Here is a 6737-nt window from a genome sequence, read left to right as displayed (position 1 = left end):
TTATTATTATTATTATTATTATTATTACTATTATTACTATTACTATTATAATTATTATAATTATTTTTATTTTATTTTAATTTTTAAAATAATAACATAATATAATTACAATAATCAATAACAACATAGTAAGCAGTAAAAAATATTAAGTAATGAAAATACCTAGTATAGACCAACAACATCCTAATCTCCCATCACCAAAAAGGAGAATTATAAAATTGACACTAATATAAAATAGTACTATAATGCAAAGTGCACAAAATATAAACAAATTACAAATAGAAAAACTACACCGCACATTACACACTATTCATATGAAGGTCTGTAATTGTGTGGTGGTGAAGGTAACTAGAAGTAATGGTGAAGTGAGGCAAACTAATCACTAAACCAAGCACAACCAGCCTCGTGTTGTTGCTAGATATCCTATTATTGCTATTGTAATTGGTTTTGAATCTGGTCCCAACAAGTGGTTGAATCCTGAATGTGTCTCCAAGCACTTCTCTAGTCAATCAAAATGCTCGAATAAAGCATCATATCACTATGGCTAGTAAGCTAATGCTAGTGCCTATACTGGTTCCTGTGCTATACCTGCCTCCTTTTTCTTGGGCTTTAGTGCATAACATACCTCACGATGTCTGTTACTATAAAGTAAGTGAAATAAGCTATGGAGTAGAAAATCATAGTAGCCTTATATCTATGATAGATTTCTTCATATGTTACCTCTAGGAACCTATCATCTACATAGAATTGGGAATAGCTAATAAAAAAGAGCTCTAGAGTATTTTCCTCTAGTTATCTTGACACTAAGTCACTAAGGAAGGGTTGCAAGGATAGGATAAGAATTTGTTATGCTTGAACCATTAGACTCCCCCTTTCTTAAATAGGACTCAATCATCATATAATATGGTTAACATCGTATAGTTTGATTATAAGAAGTTAATTTATCATGGTCGAATAGTTCAAAAAGGTGGTCAAATTGTATAATACGATCAAAATCATACTATATAATTCTTGTAAAAGCGTTCATCCTGAGGGGTCTACGGTACGATCACTGACCAAATGGATCACCATATATAAATAGGTGTTCTTATAGTATGATTGATATTAATGGATTATACTAATCAAATTTAAGTCATCTAATAGTTACTATCACATGTATCGTATAGCACTAAAGATGTGTTAGATCAGTATGATTATCTATGATTGAATGAATCTGACTTGTTGGATTTGTTGAATGCTGATGATGTGTTATTTTAGTAAATGTAACTCTAAAGTTTGGTAGCATCTTTGCAAAGTGAAATGGGCAGTTGAGCCGTCTTTCTGTTGGGGTCTGGGTAGTGGTAATATTTTCTTTTGGCAGGATCGTTGGTTGGGTGGCCATTTCATTTATTTTTTTTTTAATATTTCTTCCAATGCTTCTATGAAGGTTATTTTTTTTTTCACGGGTAATGGTTGAGATATTTAGAAACTCTCTTATGTGTTAACTAATTTTATTGTTCACCAAATTTTGCAATTCCCTTTAAATATGAACTCTCTTGATATTCAGATTTGTGCCTTAACTAGAGATGGTAAATTTTCTTTAAAGGGTGCCTGAAATTCCTTTAGAACTATGAAAGACGCTTCTAATATATTCAAAATGCTATGGAATCAAAATATTCCTTTAACGATTTTTATTTTTGTTTGACGGATTTTACATAATTTCATCCCTACTGATGACAATTTGATTAAACATGGTTTCATTCTTTCTTCTAAATGCCAATGTTGTTATCATTTGGATAATATGCACCATGTTTTTGTCTCTAGCCCTTGTGCCATTAAGGCCTGGACTTATTTTGAGGATATTTTGTAATTAAATTGCTTCAATTCTAAAGTTTCTATTTATGCTTTATTGAATTGCTAGTTTGTTAATTCCAAAGGTCATATAAGGAATGTTATCTCTTCTCTTATCCTTTGGTTCTTATGATTGGATAGGAATAATTCCCTTTATAATTTTGTGGTTATGAATCATCATAGTATTATTCAAAATGTGAAAGATAAAATTAGAGACCTTTTTCTGCTAAGTTAATCTATGCTAAGAATTTCAATAAGTATCACAGAGATGTTGTTGATTTTGGGATTAATCTTGATGTGGAGAAAACTTTTAAGGTCCCTAGAAGTATCCATTTGTTGAAACCTCCTGATAATTTTTTTAAGTTAAATGTGGATGGTTTTTTCAATAAGTGTATGGCTGGCTGGGGTGGATTATGGTGGAAGTTAGCTCTTGTTATTGTGATGTTATCATCAGGGACTCCAGTGGTAATTGCATTCTTGGAATTGTTTGTCCTACTTACAATTGTGATGTTAATATTGCTACTACTTTTGTTATCCTCTATGGTTTAAGGTTGTGTTTCTCTCTTGATTAAATTAATATTATGGTGGAAGTTAGCTCTTCTTATTACTTCCAATCCTTTATCTTGAGGAATGACAATATTTGTTCTTCTAATTTGTTTTACAAGAGGAGGGAAATTCAAAAGTTGTTGAGCATGCTTAATTTCTCCTTTTTTGCTATTTAGGGGAATGGTAATGCTTGTGCTAAAGCCATGGATAGGTGGGGTTGTGGTTTGGACTCTATGAAGGATTTTAGTTGTTCTGATTTGCCTCTTTCTATTAGGGGCTTGTTGAATATGGACAAGCATTGTGCTCCTTATGTTATTTCTCAAGGTGGATGAGGCTGTTGTTTTTTTGTTCAATTGTTGATATTTCCTTTAAGATTTTCTTGGTTGGTTGGTTAGTTTGCATTTTTACTGGGTTACTTATGTTTTTTCACTTCCTTTGTTGAAGCTTTTGGCTATTGGGTTCTCTTCATTATGCTGTTTTTGGGATGGTTGTGTGTTTCTGACTGTGGCCTTTTATTCCCTTTGTTTGTGCTCTTTTTCTGTAGGTGGTGTTGTTGGTTGTACTATATTTTTTTATTTGTGTAGTGTTTTGCTTTGCAGTTTTTGTTTTTAATATTTGCATGTTATTTGGCATTTTATGTTGTTTAAAAATAAAAAAAACTATAATTTGAAAAAGTGCGTTTAAAAAAAAGGGAAAAAATTAATATTAAAAAATAAAGAATTTTCCCATTTTAAAAGGGAAGAACTTAGTTAGCTGGAAAGCTTAGTATGAAATAAAAATTAAACTTGCAAATTTAATTTCAAACCAATAATGTTTAATATCATAAAAAAAAAAAGAAGATTATTGCAATCAAGAAGCCCAACAACATATTTTGATGATTATAAATATTACAAGATGTTTTTTTGCATATTCATGCATTACATATTGTATATTTGTTTTGTGTGCTACAAACCATCTCAGGTACAACATACAACAGTCAAAGATTGAAGAGTTGACTCAAGATGTTGTAGCGATAGGGTAAATGTCAATTTATATGTTACATATTATGTATTTTTCATTTTTCTTGAGTCCATTTTTGTATTAGGTATATGTTAATTTAGCGATCATGCACATACACACACACACACACACACACAAACACACACACACAAGTGGGGTTGAAATTGAATATTCTAAAATTTTATGGTAATCATACTATACGATACAAAATGCATTGTACGATCTATTCAAACAAAAAAATAATTAAATATTTAATTAAGTGAAATAACTTAAATTGGCATATAACTAATTGTACTATATGATATACATATAGTACAGAACTATCAGGTATATTAAGAATTCCTATCATCCAATACTAGTTAATTAAACTAGGTAAATTTAAAATTGAAGAACGGAACTAATTGTACAATACAAACATATTTGCAGTGAACAAAATTTAATTATAACTACCTAATTTAAGCCCAAGGATTAAAGATAAAATCAGACCTGAATTCATTATAAACTGTACTATATGATATAAGAATAGTACTATTCGATCCACCTGAGAGCTCTCTGGATGAACCTCAATTTGTCCTATAAATTTTCCATTCAAATTGAACTTATAGTACTGGACAATTTCTAATCATACAGGATAATCTTCAACAATATTGAACTAATCATACTGTATGAACTGAGAATTTTACTGTATGATTAGATGAATTAAATTAAAAAAAATTAGGGCTTTGAGTTTCTAGTTTATAAACACTTTTGTGACCTGAGAGAAGAAATTTTTTGGCATTCAAAGACGGCTTCCTTTTATCAAAGAGCTTTGATAGTTTCCATAAAGAGAAGAGGCTAGAGGGTGTCAAGGGAGCGTTAGGGATTCAAATGTTTGCTCCGATTAGCCTGCGCCTAGGTTCCTCTGATTTTTTTTTGTGGAGCTCTAGGTCGAAGGAGGGTCTTTGGAACAATAGACACTTTCTAGCCATGTAGGCTAGGGCGGCATCTTCGCCGAGCATGAAATAAAAAGGAGGGAGTGGCATCTTCATCAGGCTTGAGGATTAAAGGAGTTTCGGCATCTTCGCCGAGCCGAGGAAGAAATTAAAGCGGAGGAATCGGCATCTCCGCTTGGCTTGAGGGTGAAAGGAGGGACGACAACTCCACTAGATTGTGATAGAAAGAGGAGGAGATTCTTTTGGTTTGAGGAGTCTGTAAATATGATTCTTCGTGTCATTAAGGAGGAAGGGCTTATCCCCCTTGTTGTGTGTTGAAGGAGAGACATGTATAGTGTAATACCCAAAGAGGAAGATCTTTGGTGAGCGGATATCGGTCATTTTTACTATATTACTATTAAATCAGGTTTGTGTATTCTTACTTTTCCATACTATACCTTTCGTGCAATTTATTTTTATTACATTATGGTGTAATCTTGATTATCTTTGTGAAAGAAGCTTTTGGTGATTAATCATTGGTTGAATTTTGTTTTAAAAATCAGAAAAGAAAAAAAAAGCTGTTTTCAACAAATCCATAATAAAATTAAAATATTTAGTTGCATTTTTTTTTTTTGAAACATTTTAGCTTCTTTAAAAGTGTGCCATAAGCACTTTCAATGGTATATGATCTTATTGAACTAGCTAACTATAGGAACACAAATGATATAAGCCCCATTTAAACTTATTAATCTCATAGTTAAACCAAGCTAAGCCAACCCTCTAAATATGCTTAATTTGCCTCTTATTAATCCCGAGACCTCTAAAACCTTCTCAATCTCAAATTTCTACTGATAATTTTACTTTGGACTAGCTTATAAGACTAGAAAATTTTAATCATAAGGTTAAGAAGTTATCCCTCTCATTTTGTGATTTGTCTCATGCAATCTAAAATCCCCCACAAATAGTCCTATTAAAAAAATAATAAGTTAATAATGGTGGTGATGTTGATTTAATCTACAACAACACAAGAGTGGACCGCGAACATCTTTCGTCACCTTAGATGTATATTTTAACTCTATAGTGCTATAAAGTTCATCTAAAAAATCCGCTTGAACACTTAAATCACCCAAAAAGACCAAGGCTTCACGAAGAATTTGTATTTGTAAGTAAGTTCATACATGAGTTGCTCGAAGGACGAAAACAATTTCATATTTGTTGAATCAAGGGCATCATCATCATCTAATGACCACAATAACATCAAATGATTGTTTCTTAGAAGATGTATTATTCTTTTGCACATATAGATAGTTTTATATTTAACTCGACCTTTATCATTTTCTTCTTAAAAATCTTCTTCGTTGAGTAATTATTATTTATCAATTTATTCAGAGGAAAATGAATCTTTCAGTGGCGTCTAGATCGATGTTTGACATGCACATAAGCACATTAGAATAATTTCTACTTCTTAGAAGTATTTAAAAGGATTTTTTTCTACTTCATAAGATCCCTATCTCTATTTCCTCTTATTTAGAAAAACAATTTTTAATTTTTTTAATAGATATATGTTCTAATTTCTTAAGATTTTATATATTTTAGAATTAAAAAAAAAAAAACCTAGAAAAACTTCATTTTTGTCTTAATCATTTTCTTCTTAAAAATCTTCTTCGTTGAGTAATTATTATTTATCAATTTATTCAGAGGAAAATGAATCTTTCAGTGGCGTCTAGATCGATGTTTGACATGCACATAAGCACATTAGAATAATTTCTACTTCTTAGAAGTATTTAACCGGATTTTTTTCTACTTCATAAGATCCCTATCTCTATTTCCTCCAGTCGCACAGAGTGACCTGCTCCGTCTGATCCTTGACCTAGCCTCTTGCAACCAAAACCCCCAACCTGACCCTCTCATCCAACCAGATCCCCCATGGCACAACAATAGGTAAAAGTGATTATTATTACTTATGTTATTTATAAATTAGAACTAATTATAATTAGTTATAAGTAATCATGATTAATGCATTTTAATTAATTAAGATTAATTATTAATAATTATAATTAATTATTTTTAATAATAATAAGTAATTATTGTTAATTATAATTAGTTTCTTTAACTAATTACAATTAATTATCACTAATTAAAATTAATTATAATTAATTATTATTATCAATACTAAATTATGAGAAATCATAATTAATTATCGTTAATAATAACTAATTACCTTTAATTATAAATAGTTGTCATTAATCATTATTTAATTATAATTATTCATAGCTATATTTAATTAATCTCTATTAATTATAATTAAATGTCATTAATTATAATTAAAAAAAGGAAAGAAATACTTCTCTCTTGCCTTAATCTGCATACTGACACCGTCATCTTCGTCGTCATTCTCAATGGTATAAATTTCTAACTTAAAGCCTGCCCTCGATGCTTGCGATGAGCCGA

The sequence above is a fragment of the Dendrobium catenatum genome, unplaced genomic scaffold, assembly GCF_001605985.2.
Source record: "Dendrobium catenatum unplaced genomic scaffold, ASM160598v2 fragScaff_scaffold_1061, whole genome shotgun sequence".
NCBI classification, from domain to species: domain Eukaryota; kingdom Viridiplantae; phylum Streptophyta; class Magnoliopsida; order Asparagales; family Orchidaceae; genus Dendrobium; species Dendrobium catenatum.
This window is presented reverse-complemented; position numbering follows the sequence as displayed.